The sequence below is a fragment of the Rhineura floridana genome, chromosome 6 (genome assembly GCF_030035675.1).
Source record: "Rhineura floridana isolate rRhiFlo1 chromosome 6, rRhiFlo1.hap2, whole genome shotgun sequence".
In the NCBI taxonomy this organism is placed as follows: domain Eukaryota; kingdom Metazoa; phylum Chordata; class Lepidosauria; order Squamata; family Rhineuridae; genus Rhineura; species Rhineura floridana.
The window spans coordinates 107,909,148-107,932,574 of NC_084485.1; the positions used below are offsets into that span (position 1 = coordinate 107,909,148).

General features: G+C 42.7%; 1 protein-coding gene across 1 annotated transcript in view; it reads left to right on the plus strand.

Moving 5' to 3' along the window:
- The window catches only part of TNNI3K (TNNI3 interacting kinase), a 273,974-nt gene that overhangs the window by 39,510 nt on the left and 211,037 nt on the right, over nt 1-23,427 (plus strand). The window lies entirely within an intron of this gene.

Below are 23,427 nucleotides of genomic sequence, written 5' to 3' on the forward strand. Positions count from 1 at the left end.
TAATAGTCACACAGCCTTTTACATAGCTTACGGGAACAGCTGGGAAACCAGCAGAGCTGTGGTGTTTGAGCAGTACAATTCCTGCTATTGGATCCTCCTGAGGGAAAGGGCTAGGAGTCAGGGCAACACGACCCCATCTGATTCTGGATATACCCTTTGTTCTTTTTTGAGTCATCACATCCCCACACAGGGCTGATGAATCCCTAATGCAGCATTCAGCAAACTCGTCTGGAAAGGTTTGTCTATGAGATCCAAACTAAGTGTGAACAATGTTGTGATGGTAGTGTTCGTGCTGTTTTTACTGAGATGCAGCTGCAGAGCGGGGGTAGGGAGTTAAAATCTGATCAGAAAGTGGGGATCAGAGTGGGGAAGTATGCTTCACCCTTTCCCACTGTGCAATTTTTCCTGTTCAAAACTGCACCCCAGCTCCTTACCCAGCCATGGGATAAAGTTATGGGGATCCATATCTTTGTGGATCTGTAGATAGAAAAGCACTTTGGGGAGGGGAGTTGTTTGATCAGAATAAGTGGCCCAAAGACTTAAGCACTCTTTCCACCCACTCCCGACTGCTGCTCTAATCACATTTATATCCTCTCTCCCTCACAACTGCACTTTAGTTTCAAAAATGTCAGGAGACTGTCTAGTTTGGCACTTAGACTGAAGACAAAGATACCCATCTCACCTCACGTCAAATAGCCATATCTACATATATAAGATCAGGAGGAAGACTTCCTCCTCAGTTCTGCCCAGTCTCTACTGTTCTCTGTTCTCATTCTGTATGAGTAGCAGTTGGCAAAATCACTAATCAGTTTATGTTACAGATGGTAATTTCTAAAATGTTGCTTAACAATAGTTTAAGGAGCATGCACTGTGTGGGAAATTTATGCTATCTTCCTGGTGAAGAGGTGGGAGGAATGTATGTGACCACTTTCAAAGAACAATAGTTACAGGTAAGTGCAACATTGTTTTTTCCTTGAGTGGAAAGATATATAAGATTGGCATTGGTATCTGGCATCTATGGGTACCTGCTGGGGCCCCAGGTGTCCTGGCAGAGTCCACTCCTGATGCCTGCCTTGCCGCCCTTTCATTTTTTTTTTAAGAAGCCCCAGGCAGCTGAGGCAAGCTGCTACTTTAATTTCCCCCACTATTCCCAATGTAGCATCTCTCCAGGCTTGCCTTACTGGAGCCAACCATCAGGTAATGGGGTCTAATAAAGGGCACTTTACACACCCCACATCCAAACCTGGAGCTTGCCATGGACATGCATCTCCATGTAAAGATTAAGAATTTCTCCATCTCTTACCAGCTGCTTACTGAGTATGTCTTCTTCCAAATTTCTGCCAAGGACATGCTGTTATTGTAAATCAATAAGTGTGATGTGTTTATTTACTGACTTGTGGTTATGATGAGTACTTTGCCACTTGAAAAATCTCATATTCATTTCTACATAAAACAAAGACCAGTAATTGTTTTCCCATTTACCTTAAGCATTTAACTACTCTTCAGAATATTGCAGTATAACAATTGCCTCTTTGTGTAGACTAGATTTTGCCTAACAGTATGGAAATGCCTGCCCAAATATATCTAATTTTGAAAACAGAGTTAAGTGCAGCCTTTCATTGTCAACATCATGTGGCAAATAATGAGTTGCCAACTGGAATTCAAGAAGGACAATAAGCATTATAGAACCTATGTGAAGAATCTACATCTGTCAGACAGAAATAAGAATTGCCTGAGCCAACATTTTTTCGTCCCCCTTCCAATTTGAGTCTTGGATGCATACAGAGCAATTTTACAAAGCATTTGAAAAGATGTACCAAAGCAAATAAATAAAAGGCAATATAAAAGAACCATGAAGCATCACAGAATATGTGTGTGTCACCAACATTCATGTATTTTAAAGCTTTTATATGTACATATTTGTTTAGGGCTTTTTTTCACAGTTGCAATACATTTACCCACAACCATAAAATTCTGGGTAAGAGAGGGAAAGAGTAGATAAAGACCCAATGATTATAGCAGTTGGGAAGAGACAAGCTAAAGAGACTGAAAGGGAAAAAGTAAAAGCTAGTAATAGGGATCCAGTGGCAAGGCTATGTCTCCCATCCATTTTTAGTCTTTGAATTTTAAGTCCATGGGTGGCATAAATTTGCACAACCCTTGAATTCAGGTTGCGTATAGTGGTTGCAGAACTCCTAAATGGTGCTCCAAAAATTTTGGTGACCAGATTTTTGGTGCATCATGTAGAATGCTTTCACTAAACTGCCAGTTTGTCCATTCTGAACTGGGAAACTTTCGGTTTAGTCACATGTCAAGAAATGTTGTGCATTCCCATATTATGTCATCTCTCAATCTTTTGCAGCGGTGCAATAGTATCATCTACATTCTCATTCTTACACAATTTTCATCCTTCAGTAATCCCACCAAATCTTACAACATCAGGTATGATCTAAAGTAAAAATATGTTGGCAGGAGAATAGCTAGATTTTTATGCAGGTTTATGGCTCAAGCCATGATGAAGTCCAGCCTAGAACTAAATGAACAAAGCTTTATATTTATGGATCTCTTAAGAATAAAAAAGCCCTGTAATGCTCTTATGCCAGTGAATAAAAATTCATACACAAACCATCCGTGTCAACTATATTGGGCAGTTGAGAATATTGAGGGCATGACGGTAGTACCAGCTGAGAATTGAATTTTTTTAGGTATCTCTGATTTTTTTTTAAAAAAAAAGTTAAAATAAAAGGTGAAATTATGAAGATCCTAACAAGAGCTCATAGTCGGTCAAAAGTCTGCCAATATGTCATCAAGGACATAAAATTACTTTGGATAATTAGGAATAGATGTCCAAACTTTGGATTATAGGGTAACATGCAAGCAAAATATTTTAATAATTGATCTGTTTACAGATGTTGGTGCATGATATCACTGAGAACAAATTCAGACACAGTCTTGAAATTGCCGTCGATGGGCAAAATAATACGCAGACAACAGCAGCTATGGTTGAATAAAGGGCCACTTTATTAAATTACAAACAAAAACTTTTAAAGCGACCTGAAGAGGTGAAACCTAAGTGCGGGAACTAACTCTAGGCAAGCAGCTTGCCCTACAGCTCTCAGGCGACCAGCCCCTACTGGGGCAAAGGGCAAGCCCCCTTTTGCTTACCCCCTGGCCACACCTTGTAGGTGAGTAGGGAGGCCTTCCCACATCACCAACCCCCCGGGGCCATAGAACCCTCGGGTGGATGAGGTAAGTTGGCCCCAAAAGCAGCCCATATCCTGTCCTCAGGCCGTAAAACCCTGAGAGACAGGCCTCCGGAACCACCAATCACCTCCAAAGGTGCCTAAGGGGGCCACCTAGCTGTCGTTACCTATTTCCCCTCCTGCACTTTACCGCATCCGGGTCCCAAACATGCCCACATTAGTCTTTCCAGCGACAAGTAAAGACTGTTTTATTTCAACGGGCATTTGGGATAGAGAACGACTAGGATTAAGTGTCCTAGGACTGGTGACTACATTATATGGTCTTATTATTTTAAATTGTCTGCTGTTTTTAACGTATGTTTTATGGTTTTAATTTTTCTCGAAGTTTAATTCTATTTTTAATTGTATACTTTGTATGTTTTAATGGTGTGTTGTTTTTAGTTGTAAGCTGCTCTGAGTCCTATTGGAAAAAGGGCGGGGTAGAAATAAAATTTATTATTATTATTATTATTATTTGAACCAGATTAGCCAAATTAGCCAAAATAAACCTATTAATCACAACTCCCCCTAACCCAGTTCCCTCCATCTCCCAAAGTGTGGAGTAGGCAAAAAAACTGCCCGCCAACAAGGGTGGGCAGGATAAAAATTCTTACTTGGCCCCGAAGCGACCATGGGCACTCCTTAAAAGAGGGAGGGTGGGGCGGACGTCCCGAGCCAAGAGGAAGCCAGAGAGGGCGGTGCGGGCTTAAATAAGCCCTTGGCTCCTCCTTCTCCGTGCGGCACATCGCGTGTCATCTCAGTGCGATGCGCAACATTGCCCTTCCCTGACATGGCTTCTGCGGCTTCGTCCACGGCTGCAATTGCACTGCTGCTCCCCAGCTTCTCCAGGTAAGCAGAGCTACACTTCTAGGAGTTAGTCCACAAGCTCAGTGTTAAATATCCTTTTCACAAGCATCAATGTGATTGTGCTCACTTGACTGTGCATGGAAGAAACAGTATGCGAGCCTACATTCAACTACATCAAATTTATGTGATATTCACAATGGTGGCATCCTTTTGGAGGTGCCACAATTGCAGAAATCATAGTAACTGCATGCAGGAACATAAGAAGAGCTATTTTGAGTCAGCAAGCATCCAGTTTGACACAGCAGCCAACAAAATGTCCCTGCAAAGCCCACAAGTATAGGCAGTTCACACTCTACTTTCTCCATGCCAGTGGGGGTAATTCCAATCCCAAGGGAATTTACATACAGGAAAATCAGCTATACCACTGGATTTGTGAAGTACCCCTAATAGCTTTACTTTACAAGCTTCTCTCTGTTGACTTTAAGTGTCAGCTCTGCATTTTGCATTTCGATCCACTCAGAATCTTACTCCTCACCATTATTTCACCTTTACTAAAGCATAATTAGTGAGGAAGTTTGGGTGCTGTTAATAAATTTTGATTTCTGGATAACTAGACTGATTAACTTACAACTCCCAGGTTCTGAATAGATCTTCCCATGTACAAGTATGAGTCCTTTAATTTTTAATTTATAATTGCAGATAGATTGCTTAAAGGGAAAAAATGACCCAATTATACATGATGTTTCATTAAAACTATAGCAAGATGAGTACTAATTTACCTTTTCTGCTTTGGGGGCTTTTAATAAAAGCAATTAACTTGCATTATGTTCATTACATTCTACCGAAAGGAGACATTACAGACTACAAACCTTATTTTGAAATTTTGGTCCTCTGGCTTTTCCACCACCCCATTCAATTCCCCCCCCCAAATGCTATTTAAGCTGTCCTCCCAAAAAATAGAGTGTGAAGTCTACAACTTGGACAGTTTTGGAGACCCCCTACAGATATTTATAAAAACAAATCTTCTCCATTTCTGCTCAGTTCTACAGGTGGGCCCCGCTTTACGGCGCTTCGCCTTTCGGCGTTCCGCTAACGCGGTGACTTTCAATTAGGGAAAGTCCCTGCTTTAAGGCGCTTGTTCCGCTTTTACAGCGGTTTTTGCTTGTCGCGTGCCATTTTTGCGCAATGCGCACCATTATCGTCAGTGGGTTCCACTTTTCGGCGGTTTCCGCTTTTCAGCAGCAGCCTGGAACGGAACCTGCCATATAAGCGGGGCCTGCCTGTATACATGACTGCCCAAATGTCATGAAAGGCCAGACATGATGATAATGTAGCAGAGTGGCTAACAGGCTGAGCTGCAACTGTGAATCAGGAAGGCCCTGGTTTGAATCCTGCCTCTGCCATGAACTCACTAGAAGGCAAGTTGCTGTCTCTTACCCTCAGTCTGTCCATCTGCAATAACAGGGACAATAGGATAGCCTTAACTTAGAGGGTTGTTGTAAGGATTAGAACTAGATAAAAATATCTGAGGCAGCTGGACAGCCATCTGTCAGGAATGCTTTGATTTGGATTCCTGCATTGAGCAGGGGGTTGGACTTGATGGCCTTATAGGCCCCTTCCAACTCTTCTATGATTCTATGAAGGGCTTTAAACACTGGAAAGCACTATATAAATAATAATTATGATAATGATTATCATGATTCCATGGGTGCATATGGCGCTTTACAAAGTAACATTTGAAAAAACACAAGAAAATTGGTTTTTGCCCTGAGGTGAAATTTTATACCAGTATGGGGGGCGGGGGGAAGAGGAAAGAATGGGGAGCAGGGCATGAATATGAGTTACACATACTTCAGTTTCATGTCAAGTGGGAGGAGGCCAAAGGAGATGGTGAGATTTGAGGAAGGATGTGAAGGAAGGAAGGAAGAGAGGTCACAGTACATGAAAAATGGAAATGGACTGCCTTCAAGTCAATTTCGACTTATGGCGACCCTGTGAATAGGGTTTTCATGGTAAGCAGTATACAGAGGTGGTTTTACCATTGCCTTCCTCTGAGGCTGAGAAGCAGTGACTGGCCCAAGGTCACCCAGCGAGCTTCATGGCTGTGGGGGGATTCGAACCCTGTTCTCCCAGGTCATACTCCACCGCTCTAACCACTATGACACACTGGCTCTCATATGCCACATACATAGTTGCTCAGAAAAGGACCCCTAGGAATGAGGACACGAAGAGGGAATGAAGAAGAGCCTTTTAAGATAATAAGAGACTAGCCAGCACTTATGAATTTTATCTAATGCTACATAGACAGAATTTGAAACACACCACAGAACACAATGAAAAGGCAAAATAACTGAATTTCAAACAGTCATTAAAAAGTAAGAGTATGTATGAAACCAAACCAGAAGGTTTTTGTTTGTTATCAGCTTCAGAAAATCATGACAAGCACACTGCACGACATTCTGTGATTTTACTGTGCTCCACTTTCTGGGTGCTTGACTGGTGCAAAAGCTTGCACTATCCACTAATACAAGGGCTCTTGAGCTAGTAGATGGGTGAGTTTTAATGTTGAGCAAAAGAGGCATCCAGCACAACAGCTGCACTAGCAAAAGCTTACCGCACAACCGATTGCACAATCTATTGTGCAAAGAAGTTCCCAGCAACCCACATTGCACAAAAACATTTTGCTGGCACAAAACATTTCCAAGCAGAACAATTATACCATTCAGTGACTTTAACATTGGATACAACCTGTATAATTTCTTCTGCATCTGTTCTAGATAGTTATTCACTAATAGGCAAAAACCCTTTGCTGTTTTAGAATGTACCTATATCTCACAGATATTTCTATCAAACTTTAAAAAGCAGGGAAATTGAGCAGCTATAATGAATGCACCTATCCTAAGCGTGATTGCATGGGAGTAAATCCCATTGAGCTCAGTAAGCCTGCAAACGATTAGACCTACCTTTCCCCCATCCCCCTCTCTCCTCTACTTCTGCCTCTCCCCTCCCCCATCTCTCCCCTCCCCCTCCTTTCACTCTCCTCTCCTTTTCTCTTCTCCCTCCCCTCCCCTCTTCCTTCTTCCTCCTCCCCTGCCCACTCAAGCCCTCCCTCCCTCTTCTACTCCTCTCCCATGGGTGAGTTTCACATATCCTAAAGCATGATTGCATGGATGTAAATCCCACTGAACTCAGAAAGCATGCAGTGATCAAACTTGCCCTCCTCCCCCTCTCCCCTGCCCTTTCTCCTCCCCTACCCCATGGTCATTTTCATCTATCCTAAGCATGACTGCAGGGAAGTAAATCCCATTGAACTCAATAAACGTGCAATGATCAATCCATTCTCCTCTTGCACAGGATCACATTTCTTACCTCCCAGATTAAAAAGCAGAGAAATTCAATAATAGGCAAAAAAAAACCCACCTTGCTATTTAGGTTGGTGTACCTATAGTCCACAGATATTTCTATCAAACTTTAAACAGCAGCTAAATCGGGCAGCTATAGTGAATGCACCAGGGGAGCAGGAGACCTGACCTCCTCTCTGAGACATTGTACTGCCCTACAAATTTGTCAAAATGCAAACACAATTTGGGTTGGTCTTTCAGAGTCCAATCCACTTGCTGTGTAGCTTGGAAGAATTTGGTAACATGTGCCTCTGAGGGGAGTTCAGTGGGATTTAAGCAATCATGCTTAGGATAGGTGAAACTGACCACAGGGGATGGGGAGGGGAGGGGAGCAGGAAGGAGGGGAGGAGAACAGGTTTGATCATTTGCATATTGTCAGGCCCAGGATGTGACTCAGGAATCAGACCAGAGGTTGTAGTTAATTCGTGTTTTATTAGGGTAATGTCCAAACAAAGACTGCACTTTCTCATGAAGCAATACAAGGATACAGGTCCTGCGACATTGGGAGAAAGTTGACAGAGCAAGGGGCTGCTTTCCGCCTGTTCTTTAAGAAGGGGCTAAACGGGCGCGCAACCTTTCGCTCCTCCTTAACTCCCCCTCAGGTACTGCCCGCCTTCCCCCCCTTCTCTCCTGTCTTTTCAACCGTCTGCGTGTGCGTGGTGAGGGGGGAGGCATCACCTCCTCCTCTTCTGAAGTGTCCAATTCCACTATGGGTGATAAAGGAGAGGCTGAGGGTAAACCATCTCTCCGCCTTTCTGCTGTGATCAGCCCTCCCTCTTGCTCTGAGCTGCGGAGAAGGGAGGGCCTGGGAATGTCTGGGGGGGATTCTAAAACTTCAAGGCTCTCAGGCTCCCCGTTGCCAGGCGACCCTATCTCTGGCATGTCCTCTGTTTCGGCTTCGCTCCACAGAGGGTAAGTTCCTCTCTCCTCCCTCTGCCAGCCATCTGAATCTTCTTCCAACCCCCCAGGAGCCCAGCTCATCCTCCCGCCACATATTTATTCAGTGGGATTTACTCCCATGCAATCATGGTTAGGATAGGTAAAACTGACCATGCAGGAGGAGCAGGGGAAGGGGAGAAGAGAGGGAAGGGGAAAAGGAGGGAAGATGTGAGTGGGAGGAGGGGGAAGGGGAAGAAGGGAATTGGAGGGGGAGGGGCAAAGGAAGGGGCAGAGGAGGGAAGGTTTGATCATTTTCATGCTTATTGAGTTTAATGGTATTTACTCCCGTACAATCATGCTTAAAATAGATAAAACTGACCATGGGGAGGAGGGGGAGGGAAGGGATAGGAGGGAGGAGAAGGGTGGGAGGGTTTGATCAGTTGCATACTTTTTGAGTTCAATGGGATTTATTTCTGTGCAATCATGTTTGAAAATGGAAATGGACTGCCTTCAAGTCGATCCCAATTTATGGCCACATAGGGTTTTCATGGTAAACAGTACACAGAAATGGTTTTAGTATTGCCTTCCTCTGAGGCTGAGAGGCAGGGACTGGCCCAAGGTCACCCAGTGAGTTTCATGACTGTGTGGAGATTCAAACCCTGGTCTCCCAGGTCATAGTCCAAACCAGAAGGTTTTTGTGTTATCAGCTTCAGAAAATCATGACAAGCACACTGCACGACATTCTGTGATTTCACTGTGCTCCACTTTCTGGGTGCTTGACTGGTGCAAAAGCTTGCACTATCCACTAACACAAGGGCTCTTGAGCTAGTAGATGGGTGAGTTTTAATGTTGAGCAAAAGAGGCATCAAGCACAACAGCTGCACTAGCAAAAGCTTACCGCACAACCGATTGCACAATCTATTGTGCAAAGAAGTTCCCAGCAACCCACATTGCTTTTGTTTATCGCCATGAAAATTGAAAGGGTTGTTAAGCAAGCATTTCTGAGTTCAGGACTATTAAGGTTTGTAAGGTTCTGAAATGAGTTTATGGGAAGCATTAGAATGTCATGGGGGTATTTTCAATTTAACATTGCGGAATGTGAAATATCCACTCTGGCTATAGTATACAGCCACTCTCATGGCTGTAGAATCTATTACTATTCCTCTTCCTGGCCTTTGTTCATATCACTTCCTTCACTCTTCTTCCTTTGTCTTTTCCTTTGAGTTTGTGCAACTGAGCACATATCAAATGTACATTCAGGAGCTTTTGGACATGAAGCAAAACAATGCAGTATATCCTCACCCGTTAACAGGAGAGCCCCTGCTCAGGCCATCCCACCCCCAGTTTTATTTTTCAACAGACCCTCAACACCCCATCGCTACTGAGCATGCTTAGTCTCATTAGGCTGTTTTTTTGGGGGTAGTTATCACATTATACTTAAAGGTTTTTCTAATTCTCCAAACGTCAAGATTCCCCCAAGCATGTTCACACCTCTCTACTGCCCTGGACTCCTTCGGGAGGAAGGGTGGGATATAAATTCAATAAATATATGTTTTGTTAATTTAGTGGACCCATTTTGGCACTCACCACCTCCTATGAGACAGGCACCTGCTTTACAATCTATTCCACCAATCTATTTCCACAAATTGCACCATATCGACCGCATTGATGCACAGGCACAACTGTAAACTGTCAGAACATATATTAGCAACTAGAGCATGTCACAACATTCACAATGTTACAATGGAAGGAAGCATACATGTATGTAGGACCCATAGAGGACACAACACAATTATCTGATTGAAAGCATTGATGCAGGATGTTGTGATGGCTACCTTCACAAATGGCTGGGAACCTTGGGTGAATAGCTCCTTCATGCTCTGCTTCTAATGGTAGACAGAGAAAACTGAGACGAACCATTAGATGTAATCCAGAATAGTAATTCTTATTTATTTATCGATATAACGTTTGGATGTACTATAACAGGGGGCAAATCTCAGTGATAGAGCACATGCCTTGCATGCAAAAGGTGCTAGGTTCAATCCCTAGCATTCCCAGGTTCTAGGAAAGTTCCCTACCTGAAACCCTGGAGAGCCACTGTCAGTGAGTGTGGACAATACTAAGTAGGTATACCAAACATCTGACTTGGTATAAGGTAGCTTCCCATGTTCCTAACACTGCCCTGAACAGATGCACTTCCATGCACAGCAGTGTGTTGGAATCATGAAGCCTATGGAGAAAAAAGAAGGCTCTAGAGAAGGAAAGGCTAAATCGGTAGGCTACGTTTCAGCCTGATGCTGAAGTTGGCAGACTTCCTCATGCAAAGTCTCTGTGGCTGTAGCAGAAATCAATGGAGATACTTATTTCCAATAAAAAGGCGAAAAGCCTGCATAAGATTATGTGATATAATTCCCACTGAGTACATGTAACTCTTTTCATCATTACACTAAATGTGCTCTATTTGCACAAGGATTATTTTAATATGTGTTTGCAAAATACATGTTGTTATTTCTTTTTGTGTATAAAGCGCATTTCTGATGAAGGATGGATAAATTTTGTCTGTCTCATTTGATTTAGCTGATCACTTTGATCTGAATAGTTTTGCATTCAGATTTGAGCATTCCCATTTTCCCCTTGTATAAATTTGAAACTGCCAGTCTTTGGAAAATTATTTTGTCTGTGATAAACAGCTTATTTTGTACAGGTTTGCATTAACGTATAGGGAAATGCTAACATTTTCCCTATCCTAAGAAAGTTGCAAAGAAAGTCAAGGGCCTAAATGATTTTGGTAATTTCTGTCTTAATTGAAAAAAAGAAACATTCTCAAATACAAATTACCGTATATTCCGGCGTATAAGACGACTTTTTAACCCAGGAAAATCTTCTCAAAAGTCGGGGGTCGTCTTATACGCCGGGTGAAATGGTGGCCGCAAAAAATGGTGGGAAAATTGGCCAATCAGAGAAGCTTGGGGTGATAAAGAAGCAATGGCGGTCATAGGAACGCACCAGCAAGCACAAAACAGTCTCAAACCAAAACTCTGGGGCCGCTGGGCTGCGAGAGCACGATTGGGCTCAGCAAACGAGGGAAAGAATGAGCCGCAGCTGCAGGCTCTAAAGGCAGTTGCGGTAGGCTTAAGATGCCGCAGACGAGCCGGGGGAGGCGGAGCAACCCCCCCAGATAGGGGCTCTGACACAGAGCCGCAGCTGCAGGCTCTGGAGCTGCCGTGAAAAAGGTAAAGTGGCAGCAATACTGAGAGCAGCAGCTGCAAGCTCTCAGTTAATTCTAGGTGGCTTGCTGAGGGGGGGAGAACCGCAGCCGCAGTCTCCTGTAACGTCACTGAGCTTCAGGAGGCAAAGGAAGCCGTATGCACAGGCTTCTTATGTAGGGGTGGGAGAGCTGCAGCCACAGTCTCCCGTAACGTCACTGAGCTTCAGGAGGCAAAGGAAGCCGTATGCACAGGCTTCTTATGTAGGGGTGGGAGAGCCGCAGCCGTGGTCTCCCGTAACGTCACTGAGCTTCAGGAGGCAAAAGGAAGCCGTATGTACAGGCTCCTTATGTAAGTAAGCCAAAGAAGTCAGGAAAAAATGCCGCGGAGCGGGCCAGGAAGCCGTGATCGCCAGCTCCTGATTAGAGCTGCGTCAGCCGCCAGAGAACAAAAGGAGCCGCAGCCCTGAAAGCTGTAGGCAATTTACTGGGGGAAAAAACGAAAGGAGCCGCAGCCGCGGTCTCCCTGAGAGCCGTTAGGGAATTTCCTTCCTTTCAGCTTTAGAGTGAATTAGGAAAAGTTTAATCCACTTGCACTGTTTTATGTTTACATGTTTGATGACAAACAGCCTTATGTTTATAAGTGACAGTTTTCCTGCTAAGTACCTGCATGTCATAAGCAGGGGTAGTCTTATACGGCGAGTATATCCCAAACTCTATATTTTCACTGGAAAAGTTGGGGGTCGTCTTATACGCCCAGTCGTCTTATACGCCGGAATATACGGTACCTACTCTGCTTTGTTAGAAATGTAGTTGACTTCTCCAGTTGTGCAGTCTTCATGGCCTTTTGGGGAGGGGGCTCTTTACATGGAATGTGTATTACTTCACATACTTCAAAATGTGGTAAGCCAGCCTTACTGCATTTGGGGGTCCCCCTGCTCATTTTGCTTAGTGAGGTCCTGGACTTCTGCCCTGAAGTCCATCCCTGATAGCCACTGGACACCTCCAGTCAGGAGCACAGGTCTCAGGCTAGGGACTCTGGTTCTGTTGCTTTCTGCTCTGTCACATCAGAGAACTGCTGGCATGCTCTTTTGCTAATCTTCACCATTATCCACAGACGTGGCCAGAGTATAGTATTGCAGAAGCCTCCTCAGGAGGGGCCAGGTAACAGAATTCTTGGTATTATAAAGCTTCTGGCTGTTCGTTTCTCAGTCTGAGCAACTCATTGGCTAGGTGAAGACAGACTTGCTCCTCCACTGCCCATTCCTATTTACCTGCTGACTGGCTTGATGGCTAATCCACCTGGTTGCTTCCCAGCTCAGTTACTTTACTGGTTGGTATCCAGACTGCTAGCCCTGATAATTACTTTAGAAAGCATTAACCAGAGGGGGAAAATGTGCCCACTTAATTTCTGAATAGCCAAACCAACTTTGAGCTACTCATTCTCCCTTGCACTCCAAGTCCAGTAGGTGGCCTTGGCACAGCTCTTTAAACCACTTTAGTAATCAGTGCTATGGAGGTAATGCTCCTCAATCTCTCTGGTGTTCTAATTCAGTTGCACTCATCTTATACATAAATATCTCATCAGCTTTGTAATTTGAGGTTCAATATGTTTGCATTAGAGAATGTAGCTTATTAGTTCATCTGTTAATGAACAGACCTAAGCCTGGGTTTCACCGTGAGAAAAGTGCAAATTTGCAGGATGTGAAAGGAATTAAAAACAGATTAGAAACGCAACTCTACCAGCTGTCTTGACAAAAATGTGTTCTCAGGACAGATATGTCCAAATATTATCATTTGTCAGCACATAGATGACAATATATAGGAAGCTTGCACTGAGATATCTGTATGGTATTCAATGTAGTGCTAAGCAGACAATGGAATGATCTCCTCTAATCCTCCAGGGCAGATTTTGGGCAACGTGGGATAAGCAGAGGGAAGGAAATCCCCTTGTGCTAATGCTAACCCTTGTCCGAGCCAAAAGAAAAGTAGTTGAACACCACCCTTGTTTGCATATTTTGTATAACTGGCTTGCAGAGAGGATTGAGTAGTTTAGTGGGCTATCAGTATTAGCTACCATTCCTTCTAACAGTGAATTCAGTTGATCAGTGGTGACCATCTGGGCCACTGCCGAACAAGAGGGCGGTATCAGCATAGTTGGGGAAGCCCAAGGTTTGCAGAAGTATAAAAAATGTTTTTTAAAAAAATCAGCTTAATGAATACAGAATGACAGTAGGAAACGGAAGAAATAGAACATAGTAGGCAGGAGGAGAGAGTAGAATGCCTTGTTTGGAAAGTTGTCTGGCTAGAACCTTAAGAAAAAGCACTTGTTTTAGGAGGAAGGGTAACTGCCGCTGTTCAGGCATTAAATTAACCATGTGTGTGAGAGAGCTGGGATCAGGATGTAGTCTGCCCCCACCCGGTCACCAGTCCAGTCATGCTCCAGATTGTAGAAGGGGGAAACTCTGTAACACGGAGCCTTCTATACCCATAGGGGCCCCCAGTGCATTGTTGAACCCTCATTGCCCAGAGTTCTAAAATGGGTGGGGACCCCCATTACTACAGAAGACTCCCCACTGCAAACAGTCTCCCTCCACAAGTTGAAAGGCAACCATAGCAGCTACAGGGAGTGGAGCTAGCACATTCATTCTTACTGCCCACCCCTCACATGCTTATTTATACACTACATTTATTTCTACAGTTACATTGTAACTCCTGAAGAGGGCTACTGCAACATTTTGTTGTGGGCTGTTTTCATTCTATTAGCATTATTTTTCTCACCAACCTCTCTCTCTCTTTCTCTCTTTCCCCGTCTGCTTCCAGACTGTCACTATTTTGGTGCATGGAAGGGATTCAGTTGCATACAGGAAATTCAGGTTGCACAGTTAAAGTGGGTTTGGTGTTCTTGCACAACAAACCCACTTTTTAAAAAAAAAACCTGGACTTGATGCAGTAAGGAAAGTGACTGGAAAATGCTTTGGAAAGTGCGTAGTAACAATTGCTTGATGCTCTGTTGTATAACCTGTCTGCAAAGAAATCAGAATTAATGCTCAATAAACAGTAGATGTCATATAACCTCTCTGTAACCCAGGGGTGGGGACGTTCTGGCCTCTGGGCCAATGATGGCCCTTCGGGAGGTCCCATTTGGCCCCTGAGGCCGTTTTCCCTAAACCACGGCCACCTGCCCCATGCTGATCCCTTCAACCTCTGGAAAAGATCAGTACGGGGTGGGCTTTCCAAAAACCTGGGTCTGCTTGCTTTTGTTGCACAGTCAACAAGACCAAGCAGACCAGTTTTTTTTCCATTGCTAAACTATGGAGCAGGCTGTGCCAGCTCTGTCAGAGACTGCTCCACTGGGCAGTGATGAAAAAACAGATGCTTGTTTTGCAGCGCTCTTTGCAGCAGTTTCTCCCCTTTAAAAATTGCACATAGTGACATCATCTGATTGACAGATGGATTGCCCCACCCACCTGACAAATTTGGCCCGCAGGGTGGGAACTCACAAAGATCTGGCCCCCGGAACCGAAACCCTGCTGCAACATTGGTTCATCAGGATGAATGCTCAAAAAACAGGTTGTCTGGAACTGATCTCTCTCTGTTACAAATGCACGCATGCACGCACAACCCATTACCATTCATGAGAGTGATGTGAAATGTTTATAATAAAAATGTCAAAATGGAGATATCTGAAAGATACACAATTGTATTAATGATGTGATGATATTTGCTCCATAAGTCAAATTATAGTTAGATAGCCCAAAGAATAATTCCATGGCAAACTGTTTCAGATGCCAATAATATAGGCAGGAAGAGCATTCTGTTTCAAGATATTTATCAGTGTTTACATCTTTCAATACTGGTTTTATCCATCATCTAATTGTATTTAATTAAAGCTCTTCCCTTGAGACCAGCTGATCACAAACACACAGAACATTTCTTAATTGTGTATCTGTGCCTTCCTCTATCCAAGATGATTGATAACATACAATATTTCATTAGACTTTACTCTTCAGCAAATAATTCCATTCATTGTATCTTATATTTGTGAGGTGGTCAGTTTCACAACAGTTTAATTATGCCTTTGTGGGGGCTGTCTTCTTTGTTTTCCAAATATAAAATTATTTTAGAGTAGGAAGGAGTTAATAAATCTTGCAAGTTTTGGAGCAAATCATATCTAGAGGACATGACTGATTGTATCAGTATCCCATGAATTGGAAAGAATTAGGCCAGTACTCAGAGTTCATTATGCTTGGGATTGGATGGCTTAGTTAAAAAAAAGTTCAGAAAAGATTCTCAGAGATTCTTTAATGTGTTAACACAGCAATACAGAGTGGCTTTTGCTCAGATGTATGGCTTAATTGTCAAAGCTGTCTTTCTCGTTTTAATTTCAACTGCTAGAAAGTCAATAATAATTGATTAAATTTTGTTAGCAGGATTCTTATCTGTTACCCTTGCCAACAAGAAAAAATCCTTAGTTTATCTTATGCGGCATTTGTTGACACACACTCTAACCCTTAAATGTCTTAACTGATGATCTCTTGTGGAAGTGGACATAATTTGCTTCAAAGGCTTTTGATTTCATCCTCCATGAGGAAGTATTAAGAAAGCCACCAATGAGGAAGGAGCAAAGGCCATATTGCTAATAAAATAAATTTGTCAGGTGAAAAGAAACTGGATTATATTGAAAGGCTGGTTTCTGAGGACCCAATTTAATGTGGTAGTTGCATTATGGGTTCTTTTTGAGAACTGCTACTTACGTGTGTTAAACTGGGTAAAAGAGAAACTGGCTTCAAGCACCTGTCTAGTAAAATATACAGTAATGAGTGCATTAATGTGAGTGAGCCAGGTATTGTGGGAATGACCTAGGCAAAGGTGAAGATTTTAAAGTCCCATTGATCAAAGTGGGATGAATCAAAGCGACTTTAAAATGTTTAACTTTGACTAGATCATACCAGCTGTCACTATTTGTTTAGATTTTTTCAAAATAAACAAAAGGCTTAGGGCAGATCACAACCTTATATTGTAATGCACTTTCATCCATCAGAACGCATGCCAACATATGGGGGGGAGAAGGGGATTTTTTACCTTGTGGCTGAAGGCCCAGGCCAAGCTATAAGCCCATTACCATGATGGAGAAAAATGAGGCTAAATTTTAGGTCACACTTGTTTATGCAAACCTATTTCCCAGATTTGCTGGAGCCAATCAGAAACAGTATTAGAACAGAATAAGCAACTGCTCCAACAATGAGCTGCCTGCTAAGGCCCTGCTATGGAACAAAGAGAGAGCAAGAGCATGCTTTTACAGGAAACTAGACTAGGGGCCTTTCCACACCTACCATTTATAGTAGTATAGTTGCTTTTTCAGATTTTTTGGCCACACAGCATTGTCGTTATTCAGCTAGTATTGCGGAATAACACACTTTTAAAAAATGCATTTTCTTCTACCACAAAAAACCCCAACTTTTGTGAAAGATCTGGAATAGATCCTCAGTATTTTCATTTGTGTCTACAAACATATTTGTCCTGGTTTCTGTGTGGGGGAGGTTTTGGAGACATCTCTTTTGTGCTACTTCCCTCTGACCAGTGCCAGCTGTTTCTTTGTGAGCTCTGTTCAGAGCAGCAAAATAGCAGATAACAAAGACAGTTCAGGGACAAGCTGTAGGGGCCATGAGGTTTCATAGTTCCTCTCTTATTACTTCTTCTATCCTCCTATACTCCCACAAGATTAGAATTCTGGAATAGTAGGCATTATTTTTAAAAACATGCACACACAAAAAGAGCTATCCCCATGTGCATGCTCATAACTCCAACATTTACTGGCTGGAGGAACACAAGTGTATATAGGGTTGTGTGACTATAGCCATGGAACATTTCTGAATTGAGGCACAACCTGCCATTAGTGTGGAAAGGAAAAAACACACTCACTCTAATAACAGTGACAAGGGACCACAGGTGCAGACAAGCAACTACAAATTCACTCTTAAAAACATAGGATCAAACAGGAACTATATGGCTATAAATGGTAAGTGCAGAAAGGCCCTAGGTCTTGTTGTTTAAGGGACAAAGAGAAGTGTGCTGTGCTGTGTGACCTGGTCTCTCAAGAATTACTTGTCCTATTTATTTATTTATTCATTCGATTTCTATGCCGCCTTTTGGCCAAGGCCCTCAAGGCGGCTCACAAAAAAATAAAATAAACAAATACAAAATACACATCAGAAAAGAATGCACAAAAATTCAAACAAAACATTAACATTGTTTAAAAAACAAGGTTCTTTACGGGCCTGGAGATTATCTGTCCTTAAAATGTAGCACTGTCCTAGAGTTCCCTTAGTTCTTGGAGGCCATTTTTGTGTGCAGGTGGGAAGAGCGAGCAGAGTTTTGCACCTGACCAGCATGTGAGGAACTATAAATTGACGACACTTAGATCATTCAGAGAGTGGGAGCCAGTGCTGCTGAGAGGACTGACAGGCCACAGAACGTATACGGAAAAAAAGAGAGTTTGGCCTCTGGTCTCTAGAGTGCATAGAGAAACTGACATTAGATCCCCTGGGACAGGGAACAGTGCCAGAAGGGATTCTGTCACTCAATACTTGCCACATTGCCATGCATGAATCTAAAAACCAAATTAGGCATTCAGAAATGTAAGTTGTTTAAAGAAAGAGGCCCAAAGCAGCTAAAGGATACCAATCAATCATCACATTTTTAAAATGAATACTAATCAGGGTAATTTGGCCTTCTGTGTAACAGGTTTGTACTATTGGGAGTACTGACGGCAGTCAAATCTAGCTTGGAAGAGCTCATGTGAACTGTGTGTGTATGTTTCAGCTTTGCTATTAGATTCCTGGGCTGAGCCTTAGCATGGTGTAGTCCCAGGTGGGGGCAGAGAAAAGATACTGTTGGGGAGGGAGAAGGCAGAGAGATAAGCATGGGGAGAAAGCAATTTAGGAGTTAATAAAAATGAGCTTGGGACTTGAGGACAGAGAACCAGGAATGGCATTTTTGCAGAGAAGGACTAGATTCTGTAATTGCACATAATGCTAGCAAAGCCAGTCTTTCATTTCTAAAAAGAGAGTTGCTGGGGCTCAGGCCTGTGTGCTGGTGAAGTCATGTGTCCAGCAAGCCTGCATTTTAAAAATATTGTTAAGTGTGTGTGAGAGAGGGGAGGAGAATAGATAAGCTGTAACTGCTCAGTAGTGAGGAAAACGAACCCTTCGCATGCTCAAAGGCACTTTCCCAACATACTCCAGATAACTGATTCAGGGTTACCTTTGGTGAGCCCCAGAACAATTAGATGCCAGGGCATTCTGTTTGTTTTATTATTATTATTTTGCTGTGGTTTGGCTGGAGGGTGTATTTTTGTTTTAAGGATTGTACACATGATATTTGAGCGTGCCTGGTGTGAGTCCTGTTGCTTCCTGAGAGGAGTGTGTCACTTGAAGGAAAAAAATCAATAGGCGATGTGGGATATGATAAAATGGGGCTGAAGGAAAACACCCTCTTCCTCTGCACTGCAGAGGCAAGAGGGATCTGGTGGTGTTGGCATTAATGGCATGGGGTGGAAATGCAAGAACAATTTTGGAGACTATGGGTCTTCTTCAACATATTGTTGCACTACAACTCCCATTATCCCTTATCATTGGCTAAGCTGGCTGGGGATAATGGCGGCCCAAGGTTGAAGAACACTGGGTTAGAGAACCCAATAGGCAGCCATATGCTGAAGGGAGCGGGAAATGATTTTTTATTTTGAATTTAATAACCAAACTGTGGCTTTTGAGTTTTTAGTATGTTATTTTCATTTTGTTCTAACATCAACTCCAGTCCAGTGCACACTGCCAATTTCTTATCTGTAGGGAAACAATCAAAAATGGACCTCGGGACCATATGCTTCCTCCCTTTTAGACTGAGTTCCTCTCTCAAGACTTCAGTGCTATTTACATAACCATTGTGTCAGCAACAATGTACACTGTGGTTAGGGCTAACCAGGGTTCCTCCATTACCAGGATCTGAACCAGCTTCAAACCATGACTCCCAAGCAGACACGTCAATGTTTCACTGTAGTTTGAAGGAGTTTATGAATTGTGCAAGGATCTTTTTCAGAGGAGAGGCAAAAAGAGGAGAAATGGCATTGCTCCCAATTAGGGATGGGGGAACAATTTGATTCAGTTGATATTTAAAGGTGAATTTACCTAGTCTGCAATTTCCAAGATGAGATGCAAATTGAACCACAACCATCCTTTGAAATTCAGAATTTTCTGAATTTTGCGATAATGTTCTCCAGCCAAGCAGTGTGTTTAAAAATGCATACACAAGGGTAAAGTGTGTATATAAATGCATATATTAGTAAACATAATGTACCAACTTGCATTATGTTAGGCAAAATTGCATACATGTGTATATTAGGAAAAATTTGTAATAAAATGATGATGAATTTTCATGACAATTTAAAACAAAACCCTACAAACTGATGTGAAAATGTAGAGAACTGAATTTAACATTGAAAAAATGAGAAACAGAGGGAAAGCAAAGTTCACATATTTGCCCAGCGCTCCTCCCAATTGTCAATTGCGATTGTTCTGTATATATAGAATGCAAAGGCTATTAAAGGTGGTTGGAAGTGGGGCAAGAGCAACTCCTGTTTGGGTTCTCCTGTTTGTATTCCCGAAGGAAGATAGGGTCCTCCAGCTGGCTAGGCTTGCCTACCTTTACTTGTGCTCTTCTCTACCTAACTTCTTTCTGTTGTAAACTGATACGCTTAGGGAATCTGACCTGCCCCTCCTTCCTTTGTTCTCTTCTTCGACTGTCTGAGGAGAGAGGAGATATCTTTGTTTTTGCTGTCTCTCCTGAGTCATGAGGGCAATACCCAAGTCTGGGCATTGCGCCTCCAACTTAGTCAGTTAGTTAGAACTACGTATGCCTTTCCTATCTACTATGTATTTCTATAAATAAAGTAGCTTTTCTTATTTTACTAAGTCTTAAGTCTCAGTGATCTAAATGCAGGGTAAAAAACTGCTACTTAGGTAAACACACACTGGCACACACGCAGCTCAGATGCTCAGTATATATATTTTCATAACAGAGATGCCCTAACTCTCTCAACCCCCCAGAATATGGATGCATCAATAAATCAATTGAAGTACAAGGAAAGAGGAGAACAACTTTTAAAAAAACAGATGGGGATATGGCTATGCTCCAACAGCCAAGCACCAAGCTGCAGTGGCATAAGCCTTTCCTGGTGCCAAAACAGATGAAAGAATGCCATAGGATCTGCTTTGGAGTGCACTGTGGAATTTCACAAGTTTTTGCAACCAAAACTATTCAATACTATATATGCAATCTATTGAGCACCGCTGGCATTAAAGTTGATTTGAAAATTGTATAGGAGTAGTGCTTTGGGCATTGGAAGTTGGTGGATATAAAAAGCTCTTCATCTTTGAAAGAAAGAAGTGCATTTATTTTTTATAAATATTTCAGAGAAGTCTCACTGACACCTCAGCTTTTATCATTGTTTAGCAAGCAAATGATGCATAGTTTAGAGCTGTTTTGATTGAACAATTGACCTTCTCTCTGAATATGAGAGTGTAAGTTAGAAAGAAAGTTCTTAGTGTTATTTGTTTAAATGGAAGGTCTCTCATCTTCCAAAACATGGAGAAGCCTTTGTATTTGGAGGAAAATATATTTTGCAATTTAGTTACATTCATTTTATATTAAAAGGTATATTTTGTACTATTTTTATATGTGCATTTCCTCCTGTTTGTACTTGAACTTCAAAATTGAAAAATATGTTATTCTGATCTATCCATTGTCAATTCACTAACAGGCAAAAAACCTTGCAGTTTAAGAACGTACCTATAACCCACAGGTATTTCTATCAAACTTTAAAAAGCAGGGAAATTGGGCAGCTATAGTGAATGCACCAGGGGAGCAGGAGACCTGACCTTCTCTCTGAGATATTGTACTGCCCTACAAAGTTGTCAAAATGCAAACACAATATGGGTTGGTCTTTCACAGTCCAATCCACTTCCTGTGTAGCTTGGAAGAATTTGGTAACATTACTCCCATGCAATCATGCTTAAGATAAGTAAAACTGACTGGGGGGGGAGGGAAGGACAGCTGGAGTGGGCAGGGAAGGAGGAAGAAGGAAGAGGGGAGGGGAGGAGAAAGAGAGAGGAGGGGAAGGAGGAGAAAGCCAGGTCTGATCATTTACATGCTTATTGATTTCAATGGGATTTACTCCTATGTAATCATGGTTAGGATAGGTAAAACTGACCATGGGGGAGGAACAGGGAGAGGGGAGAGGAGAGGGGAGGAGAAAGGAAGGGGAGAGGGGAGTGGAAGGAGGAGATTGGAGGGGGTGGGGCAAAGGAAGGGGCAGGGAAGGGCAGGTTAAAACTGACCATGAGGAGGGGGGAGAGGGGAGGGGGAAGGAGGGGATTGGAGGGGAGGGGGAGGGGAAGGGCAAGAGGGAAGATAGGAGGGAGGAGAAGGGAGGGTGGGTTTGATCAGATGCATACTTTTTGAGTTCAATGAGATTTATTTCTGTGCAATCATGTTTGAAAATGGAAATGGACTGCCTTCAAGTTGATCCCAACTTATGGCAACTCTATGCATTGGGTTTTCATGGTAAACAGTATTCAGAGGTGGTTTTACCATTGCCTTCCTCTGAGGCTGAGAGGCAGTGACTGGCCCAAGGTCACCCAGTGAGCTTCATGGCTGTGTGCGGATTTGAACCTTGGTCTCCCAGGTTGTAGTCCAACACTGACCTGGGGGAGGGGCAGGGAGGGGAGGGGGAGGGGAGAAGATTGGGTGGGTGGGCACTGGGCAGAGGGGAAGTCCCTTTCCTTTCCAAAAGGAAAACATTGTGAACAGTATCATTGTTTTTCAGGGTTTCCCCCACCTTTTTATTCTACAGCAGGCACATGTAGCCGCCCACCCAAATTTAAACCAAAGCTGTCCCTGGCCACATCCACACCAGACCTTTATTTCACTTTGGACAGTCATGGCTTCTCTCAAAGAATCCTGGGAAGTGTAGTTAGTGAAAGGTGCTGAAAGTTGCTAGGAGATGCTCTGTTCCCCTCACAGAGCTTCAGTCAGAACGGCTAACTGTTAAACCACTCTGGCCACTAGACCTCTGTCAGGAGAATAGAAGTCTCCTCTCAGTCCCCTTCACAAACTACACTTCCCAGGATTCTTTGGGGGAAGCCATGACTGTCTCACGTAAAATCAAAGTCTGGTGTGGGTGTGGCCTCCTGATTAGGCAAGCCAAGCAGCTGTGAGTCTGGCTTTTAGAACACTGACAGTAGGTTCTTACTGAGCATGCCTAACATCATTCAGTTCAATGCAAAATGTATTTAATTAAAAATCAGCCAGGCATTTTTTTAGCTTTTAAACTGCAGAAGATGATGGTCAGAGTATGGAGCAAGATCAGTAACAGGATTACAGGTCCTCTGTGAACATGGCTGATTTTTAATGAATTTCAACAGATTATGAGAACTCTCAGAGAAAAAAGTTCAAAAGGGGTGGTGGGTTTTCTCTCTCTCTTTAGACTTTGAACTCTTGATTCTTTCTGTTTTGTTTATCACCATGAACATTGAGAGGGTTGTTAAGCAAGCGTTTCTGAGTTCAGGACTATAAATTTTGTAAGGTTTTGTTTGAAATTAGCTTATGGGAAGCATCAGAATGGCATGGGGGGTATTTTCAATTTAACATTGCGGAATGTGAAAAAACCACTCTGGTTATAGTATACAGCTACCCTCATAGCTGTATAATCCTTTTAGAGTTCCTGCCTTCATAAATTAGTTATTTTATTAGAAAATATATTTCCAACTATATTTATAGGACAATGTAATGACAATCAGCATCCACTCAGTGTTCCATTATAGTCTCTTTGCAGTGT